Source organism: Coenobita brevimanus, chromosome 77, assembly GCF_032717465.1.
Source record: "Coenobita brevimanus isolate Jiangsu-jjx chromosome 77, ASM3271746v2, whole genome shotgun sequence".
Taxonomy (NCBI): Eukaryota; Metazoa; Arthropoda; class Malacostraca; order Decapoda; family Coenobitidae; genus Coenobita; species Coenobita brevimanus.
Window position 1 is genome coordinate 12,267,739 of NC_137030.1, and position 12,845 is coordinate 12,280,583.

Below are 12,845 nucleotides of genomic sequence, written 5' to 3' on the forward strand. Positions count from 1 at the left end.
AGACTTAAGAATTATAATGATAAATGATCTTAAACTAAGGAAACAGTGTACGGAGGCTGTTAAGAAAGCCAACAAATAAATCGGATTCATTGGTAGACCGTTTGAATTTTAATCAGTAATATCCTACGTGTCAAGTGGGGTTGGTGGAGGATTAGTGCCCCTCCCTGTAAAACAGTTAACTCTAAGCCGTTGGCCACCCCGTTTGGGATACATGGCGTCTGGCAATGAATGAATGAAATGAATATAATTCTTTAGTTCTCCCTCACTTTGCGTATTTTGTCCAGTTCTGGTCCCCTTATTAAAAAAAATAATAATGTAGAGAAACTTGGAACAGTACAACGAAGGGTGATCAAAATGAAACCCAAATCGAGAAACAAATCATACGAGGAGGGTTTAGAAGCCATGAATCTCTTTATCTTGACTAAACGCAGATTACAAGGAGGTTTAATTCAAGTTTTTAAAATATTCAAAGGACACGATAACATGGCTGTCGATAAATACTTCACAGTTGATTACTCGAATTATAGTAGATGGAATGGAAAAAATAAATAATTGGGAAACGATTCCAGTTCCATGAATCAAACATTTATTCTTTAACAGAGATGTAAACATATTGAAAAAATTGCCCTCCATTGTAGTAAAGTGTCATACAGTACCAAAATATACTGGTCGCTTGCATACGTATGTCTTCTAACCCCCAGCCTAATATGTTTACTCCTGAATCAAACACTTCTGTACTATATATATATATATATATATATATATATATATATATATATATATATATATATATATATATATATATATATATATATATATAGATATATATATATATATATATATATATATATATATATATATATATATATATACATATATATATATATATATATATATATATATATATATATATATATATATATATATATATATATTCAAAGCTCGGATGATGTAATCCGCAGAACAACACTTATAAATATTATTTACTTCATTCTCATTTGGATTGCTGAGATAAAAATTTACTTTTCCTTTTCTCTACGATATTTTTATGACAGCTTTTCTACGCTGCATGGTGATCCTTCCCACTATTTCTGCCTGCATCGGCTGGAGGGATTGTTGTGTGTGTGTGTGTGGGGGGGGGGGGCACTTCCTGCTTTCTATCCTTGTTCTTAATTGATAGAATAGTTTCGTTAGCTGCAACATTCCCTATACCAAACAGACAAGAAGGGACCAACAGGTATGTTCCTGCTGCCTTTCTTTTGTAACTCCCCTTCTTCCCTCTCCCTCTCACTTCATTCCCTTCCATTCTACTCTAACTCAACTCCTTCTCCCTCAGTCACTCACTTCCTCTTCCCTTCATCCCTCGTTCATTTTCTCCCCAGTCCCTCTCTCTCTCTCCATTTCCTCCACCCCATCATCTCTCTCCTCCAGCTCCCTCTGTCCTCTACTCTCCCCAGCACTGCTCCATCCCACGCCTCCACAAATTTCAGCTTCTCCGCTCTCCCCCTCCTCCCTCAATCGCTCTCTTCCTTCCCCCCTTCGCTCCATCCCTCTCCTCCCTCTTCTTCTCCCTTCCACTCTCCCCTTCTCTCCAAACAAGGTATATTACCCCTCTCAGCCATTTTCCACGCACACACTCCACGTCTACCGCCAGCATGAGACCTCAGCTTATTCTCATCCTTATTGCATTCATCTTGGTGAGTTGGAGAATTTAAGTGTGAGTTTCGTATTTTGCCACCTTTAAATATTAACACTAAATGGATTTTGAAGTGTTTGGTAGCTGCATGAGTGAAGATAAATATATATACAAACACTTTTGTGCACAAGTTAAGGAAACGAGGGCTTATGAATATCCTTCCTTTTTCTGCGGTATGTATGGGTCAGTCAGAGTACGGTAACAAACTGCAGGGTGTGTGCACTTGTGCCTTACAGCCTCAGGTGTGTGCAAGAGGTGTATGCGTACTTATTTATCGTCCCGGATTTTGTCGTTGTTGGTGTTCCTGTTCTAAGGTGAAAGATTTGGTTGAAACCTTTACTGTCTACACCTTTCAGGCCTGAATTCCTCACCAGTGGGGCTGATTTTAGGTACACACCTTCTTGGCATGACCCGAAGTGATCTCTTTTGACAATAATAAAACTGACGGAGCCTAGAAGAACCTGAGAGATCTCTTGTCAGAACTAAATCATGTACCGTATCTCGAAAAAACAATTTTGTGTGATAGGACAGTTGGTTGTTACAAGCCTTCTGACATTACACAAATCGGTCCCTGCTGGCCTGGCTCGATTCCATGGAAGTGAAATGATGTGAGAGGACTAAACTGACACAAATAGGTTTTGACCAATGGCACTAAGCTGACCCGAACTGACCTCACTGGGCATGATGGAACCTTAAGTGACAATCATGATCCTGACTGGATCTGACTGGACCTAATGAACGTAGTTGACCCTGAATGGTCCTGGATGGTCCTGACCTGACTTGTCACAAATAAATCTGAACTACTATTCATTGCTCCGTCTAAACTGGGCTGGACGTGACGTGTCACCATGGATTTGAAGTGATCTAAATAAACCCAGATGGATTTGAATGGAAGTAATTGGACCTGAATGGCTCTCAGCTAACCTGAGATGATCTGACCTACGATACCTGACTGGATTCTTAAATGAATCTGAATTGACCTTAATGGATAAAAATATAAGAATACTTAAACAGATGTGATTGTCTCTGACACTGTCCGAATATGAGCCTAATAAAGTGACCTAGTAGTATTGACTGTAATCCCATCCTTCTCTAAATAAGAACTCTGTGACCTGCAAGCCAAAGCTGCCTTTTCCGTACCCCCATCATCCTTGCTTCAATCAAACGTCCTCTTCTGGGGGATAGGGAGAGGTTTTAGGGACGTATGTATAACCGGCCAGATCCACCGTCTGGTCATATCGGTGCCGCCACGTGAAGGTGTCCCTCTCCAACACCACCAAAAAAGAATGAAAACGAGTGTATATTTGTGATATGATGGTCTGACAGAGGCACTTCGTTGCTGTCTGACATGGGAAGTCCGGACATCTCTTTGTGCTAACCCGAGTGAGGCAATATTAGTCTGGGATTACACTGCACCTGGACTATATTCTCACCTGAAATTCCCCCCACCGAACCTGTCCTCCGTCCCGCTCAGTAACTCCATCTGCCTCACAATTGAGCCCTCCTGACTTATCAGAAGAGGCTGGATGACTCCGTCGCTGATGCCTGTCCAGGATACATCTCAGCACCCCATACAATTAAGCATATCGTGGAAGACTTCATTGCACACAATCACCTGCGCCAACAACACAGTATACACTCCTTGAGAGCTCTGTGGGAAAGCCAGGTCTCGGACGTGGCCTTCCTTAGGGACTCGGGGCTGTTCGGCCAGACCGTCTAGGGGATAACTAGTACGAGTACTACTACTACCTCACCAGTACCTATTACTTTACTGCCTCTTAACATATCTCTCCCACATACTCCCGCCCACATACATACTGTATGTATATACTGATACTTAGATAAATAGATTGATAGATACGGTACTTAGATATACAGTATATGTAGATATGTATACATTAATGGTCAATAATACGGCCCATAATGTTATCCGCTTCTCCCCCCCACCCACCCTTGCCACATACTGTACGTGCCTGGATCTGAAGGTGACAGACACGCCAGTAAGGGGTTGTGGTGGGGGTGTCGGGGGTATTGTGGTGGAATAGGGGTGTTTGGTGGGTGTGTTGGGGGTATTCTGGTGAGGAAGTGGTGTTTGCTTGGGGTGGGGGTGGGGGTATTTCTGTGTTGTGGTCTGATAGCTGGGAAAACCAAAGCAGCGACGGACGAACGGCTGCCTGTCGAGGTCATACGAGTACATAACACTCATCATAACATAAAGTGGGTGCCAGGCTGTATACATACATACACATGCATATATGCATACATACATACACATATAAAATGTGTGTGTGTGTGTGTGTGTGTGTGTGTGTGTGTGTGTGAGGATATTATGTGAATATAGGAACTGGAGGATTAATGATTTGACTGAGGGTTTATCCTGATTTTATATGTAACAGCCGTAACACGACAATTTCACATTGCTTCCATAAACCTATCATATTTCGACGCAGGTAAAATCCCCACAAATCTTAATGTTACATCTCATCACCATTGCCCTCCCCCTCCACACCAAGCATCTCTCACAGCTCAACACTGTATTCAAACGGTTGCTATATAAAGGAAAGAGTTGAACAGTAACATAATTTCTGTTTTGTGGGTAAAATTTATGTTTTGTGGATGTTACCTTGACTCAATTTAACATCCCTAGTTTTGAACGAAGACAAAGCTGCCATTATGGTTTGCTAGATGAAGGATAATTACGTGGTTGAAATTACAGGCAGCTTTTTGTGTGTATTAGTTTTATGATAGAGGTGGTGGAGAGGGACAAGGGGGGTGATGGGTTGCATCTCACTCTCACTCTCTCTCCCTTCTCCCTCTTTCTTTATCCCCCCTCCCCGCCCTCTCTCCCTCCCCCTTCATCCCGTCCTTCCCATACCTTATTACCTTACATCTCGCTTTCTCTCTCTCTCTCTCTCCTTGGTTTTTGGTTGGTGAAGAAGCCTACTGTCTTTCCTGCATAACTATCCTTGTCCTTAACTAGTAGAATAGATTTGTTAGTTACAACCTTTGAATGATCTCCAAATTCAGTTACAAACAGCCATGACAGGACCAACAGGTCTGTTGCTGTCTGCTGTCCTTTGTACTCCTTTGTACTTTTGTACTCAGCTGATATAGTCTGCAAAGGAGTACAGAGGAAGCACATCGTGTAACAAATCAAATGTTTTCTGGTAACCACACAGCCCAATGGACGCCTGGTGGTCTAGCAATTTAAGGCGCTCCAACCAAATGTGACCCAAAAGAGTTTACATCTGAGGAAAGGTTGGGACCTATTGCTCATATAATGCCACTCAGGGTGTAGTAACTGGTCACTCTTGTATTCAGTGTCGGGAATAAGTAGCTTAGTCCCGGGCACTATGCTTATGGGGTAAGATAGGACTGGATGATACGCAGACGATTTTTCCTCTTGGTGTTGGTGTTTTCATTCTTCTTACTGACGCTCGTGGTGTTGGATGGTTTAATTCAGCTTTTAAAAGACTCTTCTCCCTCGAAGGGGGGTCAGATGCAGCCTACATCAACACCTTCAGGCCTTCACCAATAAGGGTCCTTCCTAAGTTGAATAAAATTGTAAGTTATGAAAAATATTAATACCGGTACTATGTCATTGGACTGAATTTGGAGATCATTAAAATTATTATTATTATAATTATTATTACTAGTAGTAGTAGTAGTAGTAGTGGTGGTGGTGGTAGTAGTAGTAGTAGTAGCAGTAGTAGTAGTAGTTGTAGTAATAGTAGTAGTAGTAGTAGTAGTACAGTAGTAGTAGTTGTATAGAAGTTGGTGTTTTGTTGGTAGTGGTGGTGGTAGTGGTGGTGGCTGTGTTGTATCTATATATTTAATTATTCATTTAATTACTTCATGTTGTTATTCTCCTATCTGTCCACTTTTGAAACAACGGCATTAATGTGTTCCCTCTCTCCTTGCAGGGTATGGCCGAGGTGTGTCGTCCCTCACCTATCATCGACCCCCTGTAAGTCAGTCAGTCGTCAGCAGGAACAAACACTTTACCACAACTTAAATGTCCTTGGGATGTATCTACAAACATTCTTCAGCCTAAGTTGTGTATGAGTTTGCTTATCCATATACTTGTCCTCAGTCTTATAGGTACAGTATAGTATGTTTGTTTTCATACGACAAAGATCTTTCTCCCATTTTCAGCTCAGAAAAGCTACTCTAGAAACATCCACTAAATTTCCATACGCTTTACAACGATGTGCGTGGATAGGCTGTATCTTTGATAACTTCCGAGATAACTTCATTTTGAGGATGAGTTTGGCGCATGTTGGCATTTGTCAGAAATATTGTGGAGATTTTTGAGAAATTTCACTTATGTATTGCCTGTTTTTATTATTCTCGTCTTCTTTTCCATCTATTTTATAAGGTTTCCAGCGATGTGCGTAGGTCCACTGTAGCCTTAACAGTGTCCGAAAAAATCCTTTTTTGATGGAGTTAAATTTACATTTATTTTTTTTATTTTTTTTTTTTTTAGCGGTGGGGAATTGTCAGAAATGTAAGTTAAATAACGAGTATTATTCTTCACAATCTTTTCCAAGATGTACATATATTCTCGATAACTTTAATAATGTTCGAAACAGCATCTTTTGCGTGACGTGAGTAGTATAGCTGAAACTTTCTCTTCTTTACTAGTGTTCTCGCTCCCTTCGCTCGCTCCGACAAGATGATCTCCCAAGTTTTACACATAGGGGTTCAGAACTAACAAAGCAAGATTCCAACCTTTTCATCTCGCTTGAATATTGCTGGTTAAGTAGGAAGATTCTGATTCTGATGCATTTTCGGAATGTCAAAGAACTGCTGACCGGAACTATACATTATTGCACGATGTATAAGTGTGAGTTGAGGGCTTTTGGTGGGATGTCACTGCTGGGATGTCAGGCGGCTTTAATCTGTCTATAATATGATATCCCTTTCTCTGCTTGTATATGTATGTATGTATGTACAGTATGTATGTGTGTATGTATGTATGTATGTGTGTATCTACGAATATGTATGTATGAATGTATGCCTATGTATATATATATATATATATATATATATATATATATATATATATATATATATATATATATATATATGTACAGTATGTATGTATCTCAAGTATGTATGTATGTATGTATGTATTTATCTACGAGTAAGTATGTATGTATCTTCGAGTGTATATGTATGCACTTATGTATGTAGCCTCTCTCTCTCTCTCTCTCTCTCTCTCTCTCTCATCCACTCCTCTTTTCTTCCCAATCACAAACGTAGGACTCCAGGGCTAGGCTACAATGTCACCTATATTTATGGTGGTGCCAATCATCCCAGAGCTAAGGATATTCATCATCATCATCATCGTTTTTCGTCCTTCTGTTCCCATATTCAAACTGGGGTTGGACGTGCGATGGCTTTTCTCCACTGCTTCTTATCCTGGATTAAATCTTCTCCAATACCCAGTCTTTCCATATCTTGCGTTACAACACATTTCCAGGTCTTCTTAGGTCTTCCTGGCGGTCAACGTCCCACCACCTCCAGTTCCTCTGCTATTCTCACATAGCTCCCTTCCTCACCCCTCCTCACGTGACCAAACTATCTAAGCCGCCTCTGCTTCAAGATGATATCGAGATTCTTCACTCCGCATCTTCTGGCTACCTGCTCACTCAAAACTGTGTCCTCCCATCTCACTCCCGCCATGTATCTAAACATTCTACTATCAGTACTCCTCAGCACATTCATCAGTCTATCTGTCAAAGCCCATGTTTTAGCACCATGTATCAGTACTGGTCTAATGCAGGCCTCATATATTTTACTTCTGTGTCTCAGTGGTATGTGTTTGTTGACCAGTAGGCTAGCTATTTTCTTGCATTTTAACCATGCTGACGCCACTCTTCTTCTAACTGATCTCTCCACCCCTGCTTCACAGGCCAGTACATCTCCTAGATAGCAGAACTGCTGCACCTCCTGTAGTGTGCCCCCATTCACCTCTAGCTCAACCTCTGCTCTTCTCCCTCCGCCTTTCTTCTTATGCAGGCTGGGCAGCGAAAATTTTGCACTCCTCTCATATTCGGCAGACCTGAACACCTTCTACGGCACTATTTATTACACTCCGTGCACAACACTGAGTTCACTCCTACTCCTCTGCCACAGCATCCACATGGCCATTTTCCTGACTGAATTCTTTCTACTGGTTTCTTGCCTGTCACCATTACCTCTGTCTTATCCATATTTATTTTCATTCCCCTCTTCTCCATTCCATTTGTCCATCTATTAAACATTTCCACCACTTCTTCCTTAGGCTCCGCTGTCAGCACTAGGTCATCAATGTGCAGCAATTCCCACGGGCCTTCCCCCCTACATTCCCGTTTTGCCTCCTCCATTACTGTGTTGAACAGCAATGGACTGAGTGCTGAACCTTGATGTACCCAACCCCTATTCCAAAATTTCCAAACATTTCCTCCTCTGTTGAAACTTTTCCTGCAACTGTCTCATGATGAATATTGCATCTATTGTGGATTTACCTGTGCAAAATCCAACCTGTCGGTTATCCGTCTTCACTATCTGCTTCAGCCTTCCTTCCAGCACCTTCTCGAATGTCTTCATTCCATGCTCCAACAGTCTGACCTCTCAGTACTATCCACGCAGAAGGGCATCTCCTTTGCCTTTATAAATTGGCGTTGTCCAGCTATCTCTCCAGTCCTCATGTGGCTGTCCTCCTATTATGATGTTATTAAAAATCCTTGTGAATTCTTTTACACCAGTACTTCGCCTTTTTTTATCAGATCAGCTGTTATACCTGTTGGGCCTGGAGCTTTCCCAGTCTTCATTTCCTTTAAGACCATCTCCACTTCAACTTCTGCTATCGCTGCAACTGGCTCCTCAACTTTTCCCATCTCTTCTATCTCATAATTATGTTCTTCATTTACCAGCTCCTCAAAGTACCTCTTCCACCTTTCCAGTATTTCTGCCTCGTCAATTTTTACTTCCCCATTTTCATCCTTTACAAATTTAGCTCCCACCACATCTTTCCTCTCCTTCCTCATCTGTTTTGCAATTTTAAACATTTTTGTCCGTCCTTGTGCACTCTCCAGATCTGTACTCCAACTTTCCCAGGCCACCCTTTTGGTTCTGGCCACTTCTCTCTTTGCCTGTCATTTCTTTTCATTGTATTCTCTTCTGTCCTTTTCTCTTCTAGCTCTCTACCATAATTCAAATGCTCTTTTCTTCGCACTTATCGCCTGCTTCACCTCCTCGCACCACGACCAAATCTTTCTTTTCTCCTGTGACCTGTTGTTTCTCCACAGATTTCCCTCGCAGCCTCTGTTATATTATTCCTGAAGTGTTTCCAATCACCTCTCTGTCTCTCATTTCTTCTCTTAAAATTCTCTTCAAAATGCAGTCTTATCTCCTCATCCTTCGATTTCCACTCCTTTACTCTTTTAACACCTTTTCTCTTCTTTCTTCGTTTCTTATTTTCCACTCTCAAATCCATAGCCAAGAGTCTATGTTGTGGTAGACATGCTTCACCTGGTATAACTTTACAATCTTTCACTTTAATATCTTGCTTCTTTCTCATCAGCATAAAATCAATTTGAGTTTCTACTCCTCCACTTTTCTAAGTTATCAACTTCTCTCTTTCCTTTTTGAACGTTGTGTTTATAATTTTCAAATCCTTCTCTCCCTCTCTATTTGTATCTCCAAAGCCGAAGACTCCCATAACTTCCTCATACCCTCTCCGATCAGTACCAATGTGTCCATTCAAGTTTCCAGCAATGATCATATACCTCAGAGTGAGGTACTCGTGCTGCATCATCAGGTTTTCCTCAGAATGCCTCTTTTTCGTCATCTGGTCTACCAATCTGTGGCGCATATGCAAAAAAAAAAAAAAAAAAAAAAATATGCCAGACCTTTCCCGCCACTACAATCTTAACTTTCACCAACCTTGGAGACATTCTCTCCTCTTCTATCACATCCTCGACTAACTCCTCCCTCACCAACATCCCACACCTCCGGTTCCTTCCTTCTCCCCTGACCACCAGAACTTGTACCTCTCCTTACCCCCACCAAACATTCTGTATCCCGTCCCCTTATACTGCACCTCCTGTACGCAGAACAAGTCAACTGCTCTCCTTCCCAACATCTCCTACCTCTCCACTTCTTCCTACCATCGTTCCAACATTTACAGTGCACACCCGCAACGCACCTCCTTTTCTAGCATGATCAGTATACCCGGTGATTCTTAGCATCCCCTGCCTACTCAAAGGCTGCCTGGGACTGGGGGCTATTTCTATGACTGGAATAGTCATCATAGTTGATTGGGCCATTTGGTTTTGCTGCTACGGATGGCCTTCCTGACAAGCAAAACCACAGTTTTAAGAGGTGGGTATAGCCTTTACCTTTTTAGGTATAACCTGCAAGTCAGCAGGTGGTTTGAATTTAGAGTTTCCATTCTCCTAGCCATTGCCTGAAGAGGCCTAACCTGCAAGGCAACAGATGGTTTGAAATAGAGTTTTCCTTCTCCTAACCTTTGCCTAAAGAGGCATGCTGTACAAGGCACCAGAAGCCCATCTGCCCTTTGAGTGGTTTCTTTTATTGTCCACCTGGGTGTCCAATGCACCCTCCTCACTGGTGTACACCAGTGTACACCAGTGAGGGGAATCGGTTTAGTCGCCGGCAACCCGACCATGCGGCTGGTTGTACTGGGTTACATGGTACCAGTAGCAAGGCTACTGCCTCAACCAGACATATCCAAACTAAGGATATAAAAATACGCAATTGATGAATGCTGTAAAGAGTGTTCTAATGTTTGTTGTAATTTCTGAGTGCTTTAAGGCGCATGTTTAAAAGCGTCTGTAGAGCCAGGATTCCGTGGGCGTGAATGGTGGGGGGATATGAGTGTTGTTAATGGGCACACTATGGTTATTATGTATTTTTATTGATTTTTTTTTTCTCTCTGGCCCTCCAAACCCTACCTGACCCAGCTTGTGAGTGGGAAGGGTCAGGATGATGATGATGATGATGATGATGATGATGATGATGATGATGATGATACTGAGGATGAGGAGGATGAGAATGTTCTCTGCAGGCCAATTTCTGAATGCTATTTGGAGATTGTTTCAATGCGTTTCTTCTTCCCAGGTATTGTCCGTGTCCCGACCCTAACTCCTTTGGAATCATGTGCCTCTGGTACTACGACCAGTGCCAATGCGACAGTGAGTGTTCCGACCAAGATCCCAGGTACCGATGCTGTCTGGTGGCTGGGTGTGGCAAGGAGTGCATGCAAGTTTGTTAAAGTGGGGTATGATGACCCGCCAATGAGAAAGTATCCATGGTATTGAAACTATTCATGTCACAGATATGGGACTATTATATTTAAAAGCACTCATGTACACCCTGTCTATGCTGCATGTTGTCTATGGATACCATGGTGAAATTTTGAATTAGAAAAAGGGGGGAGCTGTTAACCCCATGGGTGGGGCAAAACGCCCTTTGAGGAGGCCTTTTACCCCATGTTTTAAATTCTATGTTTTGATTCAAGGAGATGGGTATAAAAATAAAGTAACTTCAACAAAATAAAGTTTTACTGACTCCCTTCCTCACCCCACACACACAAAAAAAATCATATCCATCTTGGCTGAAAATGCAATTAAACAACAGAAAAACATACCATAATTATTGACGAAAGTTAATAAAGATTAATCTTAAGACAATCACTTGGGAAGGCAAGTTTTTCTTATTCAAGGAAAATCTACCCGTGTTTAGCTTGCAGGTGAGGCGCCTTAATTTCAACAGGTAACAGCAAAACCCCAAAATGAACAAGAGAGAAACCTGTTCTGTGATTAGATTTATGCAAAACAGGGTTACAATCCTCCCAGAGAATTTCATGAAGCCATGATCATTACACTTGATGTGGACTTTCCTTGCTATACCGCCATAAAGAAGTGGGCTGCTGATTTCAAGCAGGGCAGGGAGAGCACCGAAGATGATCCACGCCGAAAATCATCAACTATGGATGATCAAGTGGAAGCCATTTCCCTTATGGTCTTGAATGACAGACGTTTGTCTGTGCGACAAGTAGCTGACACCATAGGCATCAGTGGCGGCTCAGTGCACACTGTTTTGACTAACATCTTAGGTATGAACAAGCTGTCTGCATGATGGCTGTCCAATATGTTGACACCAGACCAGAAACTGACCAGTTTGGAAATTCGAAGGACACTTGGTTAGTTTCCAGGCCGATACAGCCAGTTCCTTCCGGAGATTTTTGACCCAGGAGACATGGGTTCACCACTCTGAACCTGAAATAATAAAAAAAATTGAAAGCATGCAATGAAAGCACAACGAATCTTCGCCTTTCCTAAAATTCAAGCAAGTGGCACCTGTCAGAAAGATGATGGCATCATTGTTTTGGGACTAAGGCAGTTCTCACAATGGACTGCGTTCAAAAGGGTCAAATCATTACTGAGGCCTATTATGCATCAGAAGCAGTCAAGGAGAAATGGAGAGAAAAGCTGCAAGGAGGCGTGTTGTTGCTCCAGGACAATGCTCCTGTTCACACGGCACAGGTGGCAGTGGCTAAAGCACCCAACTCTGAACCTTTGCATCATGCTCCTTACCCATCTAACCTGACTCCATCTGACTACCTGTTTCCCAGACTGAAATCTCCCCTGCGTGGTCACCGTTATCAAAGTGACGATGAAGTCTTCCATGCTGTTAAGGCATATTTGGAAGCTCAAGATGCGACCTTCTTCGGCGACGAGATAGCAATGCTTAAACGTCGGTGAACAAGTACTTGGAAGGTAGGAGAGACTACGTTGAGAAATAATACAAGAACGATCTTTTTCCTACAACATTTTTGGGGTAAGGCAGAGAACTTTCTGAAGGACCCACGTAGCAATATGAAACAGACTAGAAGAGAGTATGAGAAGGAAGTATGCCCTTTGTCGTTTGGGGAGGAATGAGGAACATGGAAGGCAGAACACACTGCTGGCATAAGATTGTTAGCGAACTTTTGCTCATGGTTGTATGTTCTATGTTTTTTTTCTGAACTTCTTAAAAAGAGAAATGCCTTTGTGCCATTATTCTACATTAATTTGTGCATATTATTTGTCATTTGTGTTTTCTTTCGGCGTCTAAAATTATCCCTGTCACATTTTTT

At 41.9% G+C, this 12,845-nt stretch overlaps 1 long non-coding RNA gene across 1 annotated transcript; it reads left to right on the forward strand.

Moving 5' to 3' along the window:
* Positions 1-1,632: 1,632 nt before the first annotated feature.
* Positions 1,633-11,252, forward strand: LOC145408382 (uncharacterized). Its single transcript, XR_013898921.1, has 3 exons — positions 1,633-1,697; positions 5,620-5,663; positions 10,826-11,252. It is a non-coding gene; the product is annotated as an uncharacterized LOC145408382 (long non-coding RNA).
* Positions 11,253-12,845: the final 1,593 nt, after the last annotated feature.